Source organism: Mesocricetus auratus, unplaced genomic scaffold, assembly GCF_017639785.1.
Source record: "Mesocricetus auratus isolate SY011 unplaced genomic scaffold, BCM_Maur_2.0 Super-Scaffold_100019, whole genome shotgun sequence".
Taxonomy (NCBI): Eukaryota; Metazoa; Chordata; class Mammalia; order Rodentia; family Cricetidae; genus Mesocricetus; species Mesocricetus auratus.
Genome location: NW_024429200.1, coordinates 40,340,708 through 40,359,918, shown reverse-complemented (window position 1 = coordinate 40,359,918; position 19,211 = coordinate 40,340,708).

Here is a 19,211-nt window from a genome sequence, read left to right as displayed (position 1 = left end):
GATTTTTAAATGACAGAGCTCTGCATTTAAAAACTACACGGTAGCCTTTATAGACTATTGCGCTATGTTATCCATACTCACTGTGGTATCTGTCTTGACCTTGTGAGCTCTGGTGCCTTCTCTGCTGAGCTGACGCCAGGGCTCTGCTCATCCTCTCAACACACAGTGCTGTGTTTCCCGGTGATTTCACTTTCACAGAGTAAAAACAATGGTTACTGCTAATGCGTTCTTTCCTATATCCTGGACACCACTCAGACATTTGTGCGGAATCCAATTCAAGCCTGAGAGCAGTTCTTTGCAGGGTGTTGCCTTTTCATTGGCACTTACACACAAGGAGGCTCTAGGGCACAGATACCCATGACTTGTCTGTCTATAGTGAAGCTCTATTAATAGGAACAACTCCCGTATTAAACCTCGATTCCAGATCTGAGTTCCAACCAGAGCGCTCACTTTTCAGACAATACTACTGAGGCAAAATTACATGTCAGTTCTGCCAGGTGCCACCCTACGTAACTTATCATTAAGAAGTATTAGTAACACTGCATTAAGTTTTAAATAAATGTTCTTCAGGTACTTGCTACTTTAGTCAAAAATCATCACTTAGGATTGACCTCATCAGCTATATTCCTCCATCCCAGGGTGAGTCAGAAGGCAGAAAATTGACCAGCTTAGGCTGACATGTCTTGACTAGTTATCTTGACTTAGCAATCACAGGGGCTAAATATGGAAGTGAAAACTATTAAATAACACATTCTAAAGTAACTAAGAAAATTAGTATTTTAAGGAGAATCATGAGGTAACAATGGATATTTGTGTTTCTGGATACAGATAAGTGTATATTTATAATTATATCCATATACTATATAGACAAACAGATATACATGTGTTGCTAGAATTACAAGAAGATAAAGATATCTTCAAGAAAGCATTCAAAGGTAATACATCATTTATAAATGGTTACTGATAGTTATTTATATAAAATATTCCAGTAATTTCAAACAATGCTATTGCTAATATAACTAAACAAAAGACAGTATTTTATGTTCTACCTGTGTAACAGTAGATTTAGTGTGAAACCAGTATTGTTACAAAATGTGCAAGGATTTCTCTAATCTTTGTTTTGAAATCTGATAGTACACTCTGAGACCACCCATAATTTTTTTTCTGAGACAGTATTTTTCTGTGTAGCTTTGTACACCAGGCTGACCTGGAACTCAGAGATCTGCCTGCCTCCGCCTCCCGAGTGCTGGGATTAAAGGCTTGTGCCACCACAACCCAGCTGAGAGTACAATACTTTGCGAGATATTATCTCTGCATGCATTTTAAGGCACTTAGGAAGTTTTTGCTTTCTTCCTATAAATAATTTGGATCTCATCTGTAGTGTTCACCCTGTTTTAAAAGAAGTTGGTCATCATGTAAGCATTAAAGTGAAGAAAAACTAATCTGTCTGCTCATAAAAGAAGAATCTAGACAGTGTAGTTATACTTTAGTTGGCTGGCAAGAAACTAAGAAAAACTGCCAAGAATATTTTATTGTTACAGTGTCTTCAGTTGTCATATAATTGAGAAATAGATACAAAATGGATACAAAGTCCTATAAAGCTGCCATCAACCCTACAAATGTACATGTTTCACATTAAAATAAATGGAAACAAACATTAAATGTAAAGTTTCAAAGACTGAGATGGAAAAATCAAGACATTTTAAATAAACCGTGTTTTGGCCTAGACTGTAAATTTTATAGTTCAAAACAATTACAATAACCAATAAAAGAATATAAGTATATATACACATACATGTGAAACTCTGAAGCTTCTTTCTCTGCAAGGACTGACTTTTCTTAACATCTTCCAAAAGACCATCTAGTGAAGAGAGAAAGCAATGGATGGATAAATGAAAATACCAGTGAACCCATGAGTGAAAGCTAAAGATAGGACAGGAAATCCCAAAATAACTATTCCATATCACCTTTATTTGACTTCACTATAATTTCTACAAATGACTTAGAAAAATCATTACTGTCCAGAAGCCAGATTTCACATAAGGCAGGCTTTCAGCTGTATTGCGGAGTATTTAAAACTGTTGTCTTCTTGCTAAGGTTATTTTAGATGGGTGCAGAGTGGGAATTCTGCACAGGGAGGTAGGTCTGAGGGCATAACATTAGCACCATGTGGAGGCAGAACCTGGTACTGCGTGTTTTTAGTTATCAAGCAAATTCATAATTATAAACTTAGTCATACTCATAATTTTTGTGTTTTTTCTTGTTACAAAACAAAAAAGAATGACACTGTCCAGTGAGAATGTGAATTTACATGTTTTGAACAGAGCCATATGTCATGGTTGGCGGAATGGGTGATGCCACACAAGAAGAAAAGCATTTAAATGTTCTCAATAGAATATTGAAGATTCAAGAACACTAAAACTCCCCAAGAAACAGCTTTTGTTCAATATCTTAGAATTTTGAAGAGATGATCATGGACATGCCATAAACAAAAGTGTTTAGTATTAAAACATACCTTGGGGAGATGTGTGGATTAACACTTTAATGCCAACAAATCCAGTTGAAATGTTAATAGTTTAAAAAGTTTTATTTAATCAGGCCTGGTACGTGAGTACAATGCTCATATCTACATCATCTCTAGTATTACTATTACTATGGGACAATTATGTAATTGCTGTAATTAGACTGTGATTTACAATAGGAAGTAAGTAATGCAACACTGAAATAAGAAAATATCAAGTACCCTGCACCTCCACATCATTCTAATAACCTACCAAATAATAAAAATAAAAACCAAAGAGTGTCTTTCTCCAGTGTTCTTAACCAAAGACTATCTGATTTTACAGTCTGACTTTGTACTATATGAGGCTAAAAATTAGCATGTTTCCAGGGAGAGATTCCTGTACCTGCATAGGGCTGTGGTGAGAATTAATGACAAGAATTTTAACATATTGTTTAATCATCTGAAAGTGGATCATTTATAATGGTAAGAAAAGCTATAATGATAGAATTTCAATAAAAAACTGTCATGAAATTTTAATACTTAAGTAGGAAAAAGTAATGAGTACATTATGTTCCTGTAATAAGCTAGATAATTTCTGAAACACAAGAAGCAATGTGTTTTAAAAATAAAATTAGAAGTCAAATTAAATATTTACTTTGTGCTGTAAATTTTAAAGCAAAAGTATTCACTTTACCAATTGTTTTCAACAAAGCTGTCTTTATAGCATTAAAATGTAACATACCATTTACTTTTCTCATAATCTAACAAAAATTCCTGAAGTCTGTGTGGTATAGTTTTCTTTAAAGTGTAACAATATTACCATTGACCAAGGATATAAATAATTCAAGTATAAATTTCCCTGTCTGCATAAATTTTCAACTTAAATATTTCTCCTAGAATTTCCCATTTTCTCCACAATCCACTGCATAATTCCTTGCATTAATTTAATCCCTTTTGTATAATTAAATAATTCCTCCCTGGGCTGGAGAGATGGCTCAGAGGTTAAGAGCACTGACTGCTCATCCAGAGGTCCTGAGTTCAATTCCCAGCAACCACATGGTGGCTCACAGCCATCTACAAGTCAATCTGGCGCCCTCTTCTGGCAGAACACTGTATATGTAATAAATAAATAAATAAATCTTTAAAAAAAAAAAAAAAAAAAAAAAAAAATAATTCCTCCCTTTTGGAAATCCTCAGCTTCACAAATGTTATATTTTCTGTCTCAAAAATAATTTGTTCCTACTACTGCAGAGATGTGAGGTCAGCAGGTAAGAGTGCTGGCTGCGCTTCCTGAGGACCCGGGTTCAATTCCCAGCACCCACATGTTGGTTCACAACTGTCTGTAGCTCAAGTTCGAGGGGACCTGACATCTTCACACAGACATACATACAGATAGAACATGGATGGAGGTGAACTAACTAACTAAATAAATATATCTTTTCAAAATTGTTTCTTATTTTGTGTACCTTCTAGTTAAAAATTTACTTGCCTTTTGAACTTCTGAATAAAAAGACATTCAAAACCTTGTGTACACGCTGCCCTCGTTTCTTTGTCTCGAGCTTTGCTTTACGTCCATTCTGTGAGAATTTCTTATTGTTGCAGGCAGTTAAAAAAATCACAAATAAACAAACAAATTCGCCATATACTCAGACCAACAAAAAAAAGTGATTTAATTATGACAAATTTGATTTTTTATAAATACAACATGGGGTAGGTTCAGGAACTCTGTGGCAGAGTGATGATTGCTGGTGATGCAAACGTTTTGTTTTCTGCCAACATACAATAAGCCTACAAAATAAGTAGTTACGGCATTTCACACACATTTATGCTGCGCTTCGGCTGCATTTGCCTCTTCTACCCACTCTTTGTGATCTGCCCAGCTTATCCCCTACCCTTTACCTTTCCCCTTCCACATTTTTAATAATAATCCCCTTGCCTTCACTTCGCTTTCCCCTTAGTTCCTCCTATGAGAGAATAGATGCTGGAGCTTGTGAAAATGGCTTATTTCCTTCCCTTTATCCCCATTCTCATCTTCATGGCTGAATATAGCTCATGTTGTGTACACATGACATCTTCCTTATCTGCCCATCCATTGACTGGCACCTAGGCTGATTCTGTAACCTGACTGTCGTGACTGGGGCAGCCACGACACAGAGGTCCGGGTGACAGACACGCGCATTTTCTATTCAGCACTTCATCCGCGCTCCATGGTTCATCTCCGTGTACCACAGTCCAGACTCCAAGCACTACATCTTCCTTTCTAACAGTGATAATTAGGAGGCAATAGAGAAGGATGAACTCTGCATTGTTGGAGAGTCTTCCTAGGACCTTTTGTGTTCTCCGCTTCTAAGCATTTTAGTGGCAGATGTTGAGAACTCAGGATTGAGAGCCTTGCCTGTTCTCCATCCATACCAATCCCTTTTGAATAGACTGCCCCCTTGGCCAAAATGATCTGCTGTTTCACGATTTCGGTTTCTTTTTTTAATTTATTTAAATTTAAATTAGAAACAAGGTTGCTTCACATGTCAATCCCAGGTCCCTTTCCCTCGCCTCCTCCCGCACCCTCCCACCAATCCTCCCCACCCCCCCCCCGCCAGTACTCCCTTATTTCCCAGGGAGGGTGATGCCCTCTATGGGGTGTCCATAGTCTATCATCTCATCCAGGGCAAAGCCTAGACCCTCCCCCAAGAGTCCAGGATGACAGTACATCTCTCATTGTGGGATGGGCACCGAAAATCCATTTGTATGACAGTTATAAATACCCAAGGCCCAATAGATTGCCTAGGCCTCACTGACACTCGCATTCAGGGGGGGTCTTGATCAGTTCCATGCTGGATTCCCAGCCATCAGTCTGGGACTCAAGAGCTAACCCTTGTCAGGTCAGCTGTTTCTGGGGTTAAATCATCCCAGTCTTAACCCCTTTGGTCATCAGTCCTCCCTTTCTGTCACTGGATTCCTTCAGTTCAGCTCAGTGCTTAGCATAGGAGTCTGCCTCTGCTTCCATCAGCCATTGAATGAAGGTTTTGTTTCTCAGACTCTCTGGCCATGGGATTGTAGGCTGACACTCCCCAGATCAACGTCTAAAATCCATAAATGAGAGAGTACATGTCTTGTTTCTCTTTTTGTGACTGGGTTACCTCACTCAGGATGGTTTCTTCTAGTGCCATCCATTTGGCTGCAAATTTCAGGATTCCATTGTTTTTTTCTGCTGAATAGTACTCCATTGTGTAAATGTACCACATTTTCTCTATCCACTGTTCAGTTGAGGGGCATCTAGGTTGCTTCCAAGTACTGGCTATTACAAATAATACTGCTATGAACATAGTGGAACAGATGTCCTTATTGTATAAATGTGCATCTTTTGGATATATGCCTAAGAGTGGAATTGCTGGGTCTTGTGGTAGGCTTATTCCCATTTTCCTGAGGAATCTCCATATTGATTTCCAAAGTGGCTGAACAAGTTGGCACTCCCACCAGCAGTGTAGGAGTGTTCCCCTTTCTCCACATCATCTCCAGCATAAATTGTCATTGGTGTTTTTGATTTTAGCCTTTCTGACCAGAGTAAGACGGCATTTCAGAATTGTTTTGATTTGCATTTCCCTGATGGCTAGGGATGTTGAGCACTTTCTCAAGTGCCTCTCAGCCATTTTAGACTCCTCTATTGACAATTTTCTATGTAGTTCTGTAGCCCAATTTTCAATTGGATCCTTTGGTGTTTTGGAGACTTTCTTCTTGAGTTCTTTGTAAATTTTGGAGAACAGCCCTCTGTCAGATGTGGGGTTAGTGAATATCTTTTCCCATTATGTAGGCTGCCTCTTTTGTCTTGTTGACTGTGTCCTTTGTCCAGCAGAAGCTTCTCATTTTCAGGAGGTCCCATTTATTAATTGTCAATATCAGTGTCTGTGCTACCTGTGTTATGTCAAGGAAACAGTCTCCTGTACCAATTTGTTTAAGGGTACCACCCACTTTCTCTTCTGAGAGGTTCAGTCTGGCTGGATTTATGTTGAGCTTTTTGATCCATTTGGACTTAAGTTTTGTGCATAGGGATAGACATGGATCTATCTGCATTCTTCTACATGCCACCATCCAGTTATGCCAGCACCATTTGTTGAAGATGCTTTCTTTTTTCCATTGTATATTTTTAGCTTCTTTGTCAAAGATCAGATGTTCATATATGTATGGGTTAATATCAGAGTGTTCGATTCGATTCCATTGGTCTACCTGTCTATTTTTGTGCCAATACCAAGCTGTTTTCAGGACTACAGCTCTATAATAGAACTTGAAGTCAGGGATGATGATGCCTCCAGATGTTGCTCTGTTGAGTAGGGTTGTTTTGGCTGTCCTGGGTCTTTTGTTTTACCATACAAAACTGATTATTGTTCTTTCAAGGTCTGTAAAGAATTTTGCTGGTATTTTAATGGGGATTGCATTGAATCTGTAGATTGCTTTTGGTAGGATTGCCATTTTTACTACATTGATCCTACCTATCCAAGAGCATGGGAGATCTTTCCATTTTCTGGTGTCTTCTTTACTTTCCTTCTTTAAAGACTCAAAGTTCTTGCAATACAGGTCTTTCACTTGTTTAGTTAGCATTACCCCAAGGTATTTTATGTTGTTTGTGGCAATTGTAAAGGGTGATGTTTCTCTGATTTCTTTCTCAGCATGTTATCGTCTGTATGTAGTAGGGCTACTGATTTCTTGAGTTGATCTTCTATCCTGCCACTTTGCTGAAAGCATTTATCAGCTGTAGGAGTTCCCTGGTAGAGTGTTTTGGATCACTCATGTAAACAATCATAACATCTGCAAATAGTGAAAGTTTGACCTCTTCTTTTCCAATTTGTATCCCCTTGATCTCCTTTTGTTGTCCTATTTCTCTAGTTAAACTTCAAGTACAATATTGAAAAGGTATGGAGAGAGTGGACAGCCTTGTCTTGTTCCTGATTTTAGCAGAATCGCCTTGAGTTTCTGTCCATTTAGTTTGAGGTTGGCTGTTGGTTTGCTGTATATACCTTTTATTATGTTTAGGTATGTTTCTGTTATCCCAGATCTCTCCAAGACCTTTATCATGAAGAGGTGTTGGATTTTGTCAAAGGGTTTTTCTGCATTTAGTGAGATGATCATGTGAATTTTGTTTCTCAGCTTGTTTATATGGTTACATTGATGGATTTTCATATGTTGAACCATCCCTGCATCTCTGTGATGAAACCTACATGATTGTGGTGAATGATCATTTTGATGTGTTCTTGGATCTGATTTGCCAGTATTTTATTGAGCATTTTTGCATCAATGTTCATGAGGGATATTGGTCTGAAGTTCTTTTTCTTAGTTGTGTCTTTGTATGGCTTGGGTATCAAGGTTATTTAAGCCTTGTAGAAAGAGTTTGGCAAAGACCCTTTTGCTCCTATTGCATGGAATAATTTGAGAAGAATTGGTATAAGCTGTTGTTTAAATTTCTGATAGAATTCTGCACTAAGGCCATATGGACCTGGGCTTTTTTTGGTTGGGAGACTTTTGATGACTGCTTCTATTTCCATAGGAGTTATAGGTCTATTTAAATTGCTTATCTGTTCTTGATTTAATTTTGGCAATTTATATTTATCCAGGAAATCGTCCATTTCCTTTAAATTTTCAAATTTTGTGTAGTACCCGTTTTCAAATATGACCTGATGATTCTCTGAATTTCCTCAGATTCCGTTGTTATGTCCCCCTTTTCATTTCTGATTTTGTTAATTTGCATGTTGACTCTGCTGTTTGGTAAGTTTGGACAATGGTTTGTCTAGTTGATTTTCTCAAAGAACCAACTCTTCGTTGCATTGATTCTTTATATTGTTTTCCTAGTTTCTACTTTATTGATTTCAGCCCTCAATTTGATTATTTCCTGGTGTCTACTCCTCCTGGGTGAGTTTGCTTCTTTGTGTTCTAGAACTTTCAGCTGTGCTGTTAATTCTCTAGTGTTACTGTTCTCCAGTTTCTTCATGTGGGCACTTTAGTGCTATGAACTTCCCTCGTAGCACTCCTTTCAAAGTGTCCCATAGGTTTGGGTATGTTGTGACTTCATTCTCATTGAATTCTAGGAAGTCTTTAATTTCTTTTTATTTCTTCTTTGACCCAGGAATGGTGCAATTGTGCATTATTTAATTTCCATGAGTTTGTAGGGTTTCTGCAATTTGTGTTGTTGTTGAATTCTAATTTTAATGCATGGTGGTCTGATAAGATGCATGGAGTTATTCCAATATTTTTTGTACCTGTTGAGGTTTGATATGTTGCCAAGGATATGGTCAATTTTTGAGGAGGTTCCATGTGGTGGTGAGAAGAAGGTATATTCTTTTTTATTTGGATGGAATGTTCTATAGATGTCTGTTAATCCCAGTTGGGTTATAATGTCTATTAGTTCCTTTGCTTCTTTGTTAAGTTTCTGTCTGGTATTCCTGTCTAGTGGTGAGAGTGGGGTGTTGAAGTCTCCCCCTATACGTGTGTGGAGCTTTATATGTGATTTGAATTTTAGTAGTGTTTCTTTTATTAACGTGGATGCCGTTGTATTTGGGGCATAGATGTACAGAATTGAACTTCATCTTGGTGGATTTCTCCTGTGATGGGTATATAATGACCTCCTTTATCTCTTTTTATTGATTTCATTTTAAAGTCTAATTTGTTAGCGATTTCTGTTTCTTATCTATTTCTGGGTACATTTGAATTGCATGGGGAGTTACATAGCAGCCGCTGTTCCTGCTAATGCTCCATGCCTTTCGGCTTCCCCTCCATCTTCCTTGTGCTCATGCTGTGGTCCCAGCATCCCTTCTCTCTCCTCACCTCCCATTCTCTTCTTGCTGGCCTAGCCGGTGTCCTTCAAATCCAAGCACCAAGCGTGAGGTAAAACCAGGGAGCAAAGTTTTTTGAACCTGTTTTCACAAATGCTTCGGGTTAAATCCCCCGTAACAAATCCATGTTTATCTTCTAGATGTACTGATTCTTTGCTCTGACTGATTGATGATCTCAAGCAAGACCAACACTTTTCATCGTATCTTAGAGATGAGATGGCAATCTGCATCAGTAAACTCAACCACTCAGCTTTTAACTAAAGCCCAGATCTTTATATCCAACATCTTCCAGATATCATGGCTTACATATTCCGTCAACAACTTTACCTTAACATGTTCAAAGCACAAGTTTTGTCTCTAACCTTTCTTCCTTCTGTAAATCTTCTCTGTCTGTGGAATGTTTAGATCTCTCCTCTTCTCCTTATCAACCAGAAGAGCAAAGTCTTTATAATAGTCCATAAACTCCATCTTGATGCAGGCCTCTGCAGTGTTTTTACTTTGTCTTTATCTCCCTTTATTCTGCTTCTCATGACCCACTGAGTGCTTCCTGGAAACTCTCTGTCTCACTAAGCACACTCCTGCTCCAAGGCCTGTGTTCTACTGCCTCTAAGCTCATAGGAAAATAACTCTTCTTATTAAAGGAAAAAGACTTGGAAATACATAATCACTAAAAATATTAACCATAATTATTCCTTGTGATGTTGAACATTAGTTTGTTATGTTTCAACTATATAAAATATTTACTGTGGTGTTTTTAAACGATAAAAAATTCCTATACCAGTATTTGGAGTAAAAGGGTGGGTATGAGTTCGGCTTTAATATCATACAGCTGGATGGTGGTCTTAATCAAAATATTTATCTGTTTGGAGTATTACAATCTCACATATGTATGATGTACTGAAAAGTTTAAGTGTTTCTAGACTGATATGATTATATTTACATATCTATTTTTAGATAATATTATGTCTATATTTTGTTTTGCATTTAGGATACTGAAATATTCAAATAAGTTTGCCTTCTCCAGTTTTTGAAGTATGAAAATATCTGAATGGGAAAAATAGTTCAGTGAGGAAATGTTTGCCTTGCAAAACTGACCACTAGAGTTTGATCCAGGAAACCAAACTAGACAGAATAACCAACTCCTAAAAAGTTCCTTAGAGTTCTATGTGCATAATGGGAACACAATAATAATAATAATAATAATAATAATAATAATAATAATAATAATAATAACAATCAGTAGTAGTAATTAATAATAATAAATACAACTTTAAAAGAAAGAAAGAGAGCTTTATGAAGGTCTACAAACACAGCAGGGTTTATTCCTACCATATGAACAATGGGATAAAATAGTGTTTTCTCTTTAAAACTACCACTTATCAAATACTTCTGAAAATAGCTTTACAAGAAGTATAATTGATTTTTCAGGATACAAACACCATAGCTCTTTTGCCATTACAAATGTTTTATATTTTCTGAGGCATTACTAAAGATATAGAGTAGTATTCCTATAGTATTGAAGAGATCTATGCATCAGGCAACTCAACACCTCTTCATCCCATTAATGAAATGAATGACCTTTACAGAAAGACAATACACCTCTCTGAATGAAAGACAGCTCATATCCCACAATCAATAGAAGAATTATCTTAACATATTTCCATGTGGTCAGAATGTCAAAGGTACAAAATACTTTTGAAAATCTTGCTGAAGAAAATATCTGTAAAAGAGAAGACATTATATAGCCAGTCTCTTAAAGGATTTTCTAAAGAATTTGACTGTTTGAAAAAACAGCAGTCAAGAAGTTTAAAAAATATCAATTGCCTACATGTTGGGGAAATATTACTGTTATATCTGTAGTCTTTGATTACATGACCTTACCACTAATATCCAGGAACTTATGTATCTCAGTATATAATATAAACTTATTAAACGGAAAGAATTAATAAAATCAATCAGTAAAGCAAAATAAAGTTAGGTACTTGGGGTTTAAGAAGTGGCAAAATGATTAAAAGCACTTTCTGTTCTTGAAGAACACCAGAGTTAAGTTCCTGGAACCCACATCTAATGACTCACAACACCATGTAAGTCCGGCAGCAAGGGATTCAACATCCTTTTCTGGCTTCCAAGGTCACTCAAGTATACAATATGCAAACCCACCCACCTACACTAACACCCTCCCCCGCACACAAAAATACACACACACATACATACCACATACAAATTAAAAAATGATGCATTTTAAAAATCAGGCTGTTACTAATATTATAAATTATTAACAAAATATTATAGATGATAGATGATGAATTTTTTGATTTATTCATTTTATTTTATGTTTTGCCTGCATGTATGTATGTGCACCATGTGTGTGCCTACAGATGGTTGTGGTGTGGGCATTTGGAACTGAACCTGGATTCTCACCAGAAACAAGTGTTCTTAAGTGCTAAGCCACATTCCCCGACTCACAATCTTGATTATATTCATGTATCATATTTATCTAATTATATGTACTCAATATGTTTTATTACATTCTATTTAGGCCTCAGGAAAAGTTAAAGATAAATAGAATATCAGATACAAATTGAGCTTCTTATTTTTTAGAATTATATCTGTGTAGTCTTGTAATGGAAAAATTTGGAAAGAAAATCTTGTTAAGTCATCACATTCTGTTCAAAAACTTGGCTTCTCTGCAGCTTACTAGAATTATTTTTTTCTTTTTCAGAGAAGAAAATACAAAGTAACAAAATGTCAAGACAGACTCAGTGACATTTCTGATCATCTGTAACATCAGTCTACATGTTCCATCAATTAAAAAATCTTAAGACTTTTAGACATTTGAGTTTAAACAAACAAACAAACAAACAAACAAACAAAAATCTCTTCCAAGAGGAGTTTAACTTTTCACCTATAAGAAGGAAATTCTCTGGAGGGTAGATAACAAAGCCATTGCTCTTTATTACTCTCCAGAAACTGACGGTATGACTCTATTGCTCAAGATTCCACATACTTGAGTCATAGAACGTTGGAAACAACACTGGTATTAACCTGGAAACTTCATCCCTTCTGAGTAGCTTTCATAGTACTGGAATGTGAACATGTGCTACCCGAGGAAAAAACATCGTCATTATTCTTATCTAACTGCGAACCTCGTGAGCTACAATGAAGACTATCCTGGCAAGATATGATCAGTGTTGCAATAGTGGCATAAATATTATGGGAGTAACAAACTACTCTGTGATTGGATTTAAGGCCAGCTTTATGAGCTGGGACCCACAGCTGACACCAACTTCAGGCCAAGTTGTAGTTAAACATGTCATAGGACCCAGGAGAGAAACTAGCAGTATTTCTCTGCTAAATGGGTAGAGTATTAAAACAAGTATTAAACACTATAAACTTACTGGTATACCCACAGATTGGTACATCTCTTACCTATTTACAGAGAAGCTTCTTGTTGCTATAGATGCCAATTAACACTGCTGCCCAACTGTCAAGGTGTAGAGAATATTAGAGTGTAGAGTACTCAGCTTTAATTGGGGTTTCCATATCAAGTTTCTATCCTCAAGATTCAAGGATCTTATAAGATTCGCAGGCAAATGGATGACACTAGAAGAAACCATCCTGAGTGAGGTAACCCAGTCACAAAAAGAGAAACATGGCATGTACTCTCTCATATATGGATTTTAGACATAGATCTGGGGAGTGCCAGCCTACAATCCTATGGCCAGAGAGTCTGGGAAACAGAAACTTCATTTAGCGGCTGGTTAAGTACTGAGCTGAACTCAAGAAAGCCAGTAACTCAAGAAAGCCAGTAACAGAGAGGGAGGACTGATGATCAAAGGGATTAAGACTGGGCTGGTTTAACCCCCAGAAACAGCTGACCAGACAAAGGTTAACTCTTGAATCCCAGGCATCAGCCTGGGAATCCAGCATGGGACTGATCAATACCCCCCTGAATTTGGGTGTCAGTGAGGAGGCCTAGGGAACCTATTGAGCCTTGGGCAGCAGATCAGTACCCATCCCAAGTATACACATGGACTTTGGACTCCCATAGAACAATGTGAGGTGCACTCTCACCCTGAACTCTTAGGGAAGGGTCTAGGCCCTGCCCTATATGAAATGACAGACTATGGACACCCCCATGGAGGGCCTCACCCTCCCTGGGGGAATGAGAGGATAACGGGGGGGGGGGTTGGGGGAGGGAACGGGAGGAGGGGAGGGAATGGGAGAGGGACCTGGAACTGACTTAAAAAAATATTAAAATAAAAAATTAAAAAAAAAAAGATTCAAGGATCTTGGAGAAGAAAGGGGCAGAGATAGCAGAAACAAAGGTGGCTGTGAGGAAACAGTGTTTTTCAGATATTAAAGAGCAGATTCATGTATGAAGTCAAAGATACTGTGACAGTATACACAACACCTGCACAAGCCTTTCAAAAGCCCAGTAAGGACTAGGGAAGGTGGGCCTAATGCCCTATTTCTAGAGTGTGACTCCTGGAAGGTTATCATGCTCAGGGCAGGTAATACAGGCACTGAACAACATGAATTCGACTTCATGGGTTTAAAAGAAATGGGAGTGAACAAGAAGTTGGATAGGTATCAAAGCAGGGACAGATCTGGAAAGAATTGGGAGGCTGAAGCAAACGTAACTTGAATGTACTGTACACAATTGTATAAGGATTAATTAAAAATATTACTTTAATAAAAAGAAAGAAATTCATCTTAAGTCACGTAAGGGCCATTTTCATTATAAAACATAGTGTTTCATATTATCTGTGTATTCTTCTATTCAGTGTGCATACATTAATTTACTATATTGAAATAATATATCACTTGAGTTATACTTTGCTCTTAAGATAATTTATATGAATTAATAGTAATACTTTGATGCAAATTAAAACTCAAATTCAAATTTATATACACTAAAACATTAGCTTTGTTATATTCAAATTAGTTTTTAAGGTTTAGAATCAACACAATAGACAGGGATTTGGGTTTCTTTTTAGTGTTTACAGGTACTCTAAGTTGTAGTTGGTCTAATAATTTGCCTTTTTTATAATTAAAATTGCTCATCCCTTATGAAATTGTGGCGAATTACACCTTGGATATTGTATGTTGTTAGCTTATTATATCATACACAGACCTTTAATAATGCTTCATCTGTGAATAATAAGCACACAAAGAAGCTTCACGTTAAAGAACAAACAATTGCACGTATAGACTCGCACACTCTCACACCGTGTCTCTTCACAATAAAATGAAGAAAACTTTGAAGAAATGTTTGCAACCTGTTAGATTAAAATCAAATTTAATTGCATAAAATAATCACATTTTTAGAATTTAGATTTGAAACTGTGTAAAGTTTACCTAACCTCCCATTTCTTAGTTTTTTTTTCCATCCCTGATTTAGAAGGAAAGACATTGTTTTTCTGAAGGAAACAAGATTCACCTCACTTTCTTGTTCATGATGAATTGAGATAATAAATGGTGCAGCTTTCCCACAGAGCCCACACAATTGCAAAATTCATCTTGGTGCATTGGTATTTGCTGTGCTGTCTTTGTCCTTATACCTCTGTAAAGAAGTTTTATTGCAGCACATAGTTTTCTTTGTCCTGCAGTACATAGTGTACAGTGTCTCTGTTAGCAGAAGTTCTGGATGGTGTTAGGATGATTCCCTTGGTTACAATAGCTTTGACATCAAGTTTCTTTGCCTTACTGTGTCTAACTTAAATTATTTTAATTTCAGGAAGATACCAGAGGAATTCAAACCTCCCATGAATTTTATAATCTCTGCCCATGAATAACCTTCACAATGAAAACTGTATTACTACCTTCACCTATACAAGTGCCCACATTTCTGAAGATGATGTTCCAATTGATCTCCTTATTCATTTTGTGGATCATGTAAATCGGGACATGTCTGTACCCACTGCATTTTTTAGGGTTGGCATGTTAAGATGAGTATATTATTCATTCCTCTAACATGTAGCTATTCTTGCATTTTTTCAGGTCTTTTAAAATACCAAAGCCTAATAAAATGTGACACATCATTATTTAGAACATTGATCTGTCATTAAAGATCATGATTTATGAAAGTAGCATAAAATTGTAACTGTACTAATATTTGTGTGGCTATAAATATCTTGTAGATAATTGGAGTGAAAATATAATCATGTGTGATACTTATGGTCCGTAATCAATTTTTCTTCATACTTTTCAATACTTTTTATAGTAAACATATAGCACATATATGACTTATTATATAATAAAGGGTATATTCTTTTCTTTGCCTTGTCTTCTTATTGTCATTTTACTCTAATCTCTTCAGGCGTGTGAAACTGGATTTACTTTACTGGCAGTTGAACTTTCAACTTCGCAGACACTCTGCTGCCTCTCTGTAAATAACCATCTTCCAGAAGACAATTATGCTGCAGTTCAAAGGTCAACAGCTAGAGCACACTAGCTCAATCTAGCAGTACAGAATGAAGCAAGAGAAATTTTAGAATTTTAAATAGTGAAAAAGAACTGAACAAAGAATATGTTTTGAAATACATTCAAAAATGAAGTTTTAATGTTCATAGGGTACAGTTGAAGAATGGGGTCATTCTTTGTTTATATGTGGTCATGGTTGCTCTTCTGATACAAATTTCAGGTTAAATAGTTTAGACAGAGCAGTTCACAGAACTAATATAGTCACTCAAGCCATTGGAAGAAATTTGTTGACCCATGTTCACTGTCATTGGTTCTTAGATTTGCATCTAAGAAAATCATGTAGAAAAGTTCATAGAATTCTGTTTCAGAGTGCGGAGCTTGGACCCTAGCAATTCAGTCATTCTCCAAATGGTTTCCATGACGTTAAAGCATCATCATTGGTGATGTCAAAGCTATTACAGCTTTCATTAACTCCACTGTGGTCAGCAAAGCTTGAGAAACCATGAGGATGTAATAAGTAAAGTATACAAGCTATGCACCACTCCCGGGACTGTTTTCCATTCTGTGCACGTGTGTACCTGTGTCTGCATGTGTTTGTCTCTAATATGTCACAATGCCATTTGACTGAAATATCAGTAAAAATGGTCATTGGGTAGAGTATAGATAGTGGCGGTGAAAACATATGATAAAGATAAGTCATTGCTTTTGTGGATTTTTACTGGAAAATTTCTAAACACTCTAGTATTTTTAAACTGTTCAATATGCTGTGCGCAGGCTCTGCACCAGTTGGGGTCTGAGCCCTGAGAGAGTAAGTGGACAGTGTCGCCATACCCTACCCCAAAGCAATCTCCAATTGGTAACCACTTGCAAATGAAAATTTTCTTTCCTCTAAGGGGGAGTCACAAGGAAACGCACTGCTCCTGAGGGCAGCTGCACACCCAGCAGCAGATATGACTCAGCAGCAGCATCGCCCAAAGATCCTTATCTCAATGTCTGGTCAGGGCTCTTCCTTTTTTAGTTTTTAATTTTTTCTTATTTTTTTATATTTTATTCATGTATTTTTGTCTCTCTTTTTATCCCACAGCTCCTTTGCATATATATTATAATTGCAGTTGGGTGTTTCTATGTCTGGGATTCCTGAGTGAATGAGCGGCTCACTTTCTTGTGCCATGTCTAGGGTTCCTTTCCTTGTTTGTTTTGCCCAGTTCTGATATTTTGTTTGGTTTGGTTTTTTTGAGACGGGGTCTCTGTTTGACAGCTTTGCTGTCCTGGGAATTATTGTATTTTTATTCCATTGAAACCTGTTTGCTTTCTAACAAGAGACAAAAAGGAGGTGGATTGTAGGGGATGTGGGGAGGAGCTGAAAGATGAGAAACCATAAAAAGGATATATTACATAAACAAACTCCCCCAACTTTTTTTTTTTGAGAAAGGTCTCATTATGTAGCTCTGTCTGTCCCATCCTCAAACTCACTATGTAGATTAGGCCTCAAACTCAGAGAGAGATACAACTGCCCATGTTTCCCATGTTTGCTGGGACTAAAGGCATCTGCCACACTGCTAAACCCATTCAGTAAAATGTAAAAATAAAATATAAAAGATTTCAATATGCTGATATTTACAGACATTGGGCTTTCTAACAGCAATTCATGCGGTAATAAAACTGTGATATGCTTCTCAAAGCCATTAACATATTCACTGATAACAAAGTAGTGACACATATACTTGTAAAATGTATGATAATATGATATGGTTACTGAGATTTTCCTTGTATGAGAAAGTCTCTCCTGGCTCTTTTCAAAACAACAGAAACAGCTCTCCTGTTGAGTTGGCCTTCTGTGACAGAGGCTATGCTAGGTCTCTGGTTCTCACCTTTGAGACACAAAACAGACGATCGCCTTAGAGACAGCTGAGAGAAGAAAGCAGTTACAAACTTTGCTCTGATTCCACTCTGCACACAGTTGAAATTGACTTGCTTTGCCCTCAGGCTGCGAGGTGTTAAGGATGAGCTTGCAATTACTTCTCCCTGGGAGGTCCTTTAGCTAAAGGAGGCCTGCTGAGCCCCAGGTTCTGATGGCCTTGCAAGAAATATTCTTTACCTTGGGCCAGGATTCCTTGTCTCTGACTAACAAAAATGGTGATTCTGAGGAAGAAGGCCCAGAAAGGGACCAGTGTATCAAATCCCAGTTCAAACTATGTAAAGAATGGTGATGTTGGGTCTAGAGTACACTAAACAAGTAAATACATGCATACATAAATATACAATTTCATTTACTCTGTAGCTGCATTCCTTGAAAATCTGGCATAGCTAAAATATTCAAAGAATGTTTATGAGAAAAATGCAATGAGATTCTAGATTAAGATAATTAGAAGGATCTCGAGTATCCAAAAGTTAAACAAAATATTACAAAATGATATAAGAAGTTACTCTAGTGATAAAATGTATCTTGATAAAATGTATCTCTATTGAGAGGGTTGACCACCATCTCAGGCTGATAGCATGCTCCAATACTATAAAATCAGAATTGGTAATTATCATGATATTTTTAAAATACTGTTCAGGTAACAGCTGTGTAGCTACTAGTAGTCTGCATCCCATTGGAATTCACTTAAAAACTGAAGACTGACCCTGGGTGTGATGGCTCACGCCTTTAATCAATCCCAGCACTGGGGAGGCAGAGGCAGGAATATCTCAACGTTTGAGGACAACCTGATCTATAGGACGAGCTCCAGGACAGCCAGGGCTACACAGACAAAACAAGGACAGAAGTGTGTGCTTTGAAATTAAATATTTGAACATGAATGTGGAATTATCTTCCTGATCAACTAATTTTAGGTATTTCTGCTGACTTCTCAAAAAGTCTTGAGTGCACACAAAATTTGATTTGCTTCACAGGTACTTTTTTTTTAATTTAAATTTAAATTGGAAACAAGGTTGCTTCACATGTCAATTCCAGGTCCCTCCCCTGCCCTCCTCCTGTGCCCTCCCACCAACCCTCCCCCCAATATCCCCTCATTTCCCCAGGGAGGGTGAGGCCCTCCATGGGGATGTCCATAGTCTGTCATTTCATCCAGGGCATGGCCTAGACCCTCCCCCAAGAGTTCAGGGTGAGAGTGCATCTCTGATTGTTGGATGGGAGTCCAAAGTCCATTTGTATACCTGGGATAAATACTGATCTACTACCCAAGGCTCAATAGATTACCTAGGCCGCCTCACTGACACCCACATTCAGGGGGTCTTGTTCAGTCCCATGCTGGATTCCCAAGAGCACCCTTGTCAGTCAGCTGTTTCTGGGGGTTAAATGAGCCCAGTCTTAATCCCTTTGGTCATCAGTCCTCCCTCTCTGTTACTGGCTTTCTTGAGTTCAGTTCAGTGCTTAGCCGTAGGAGTCTGCCTCCTCTTCCATCAGCCACTGAATGAAGATTCTGTTTCCCAGACTCTCTGGCCATGGGATTGTAGGCTGG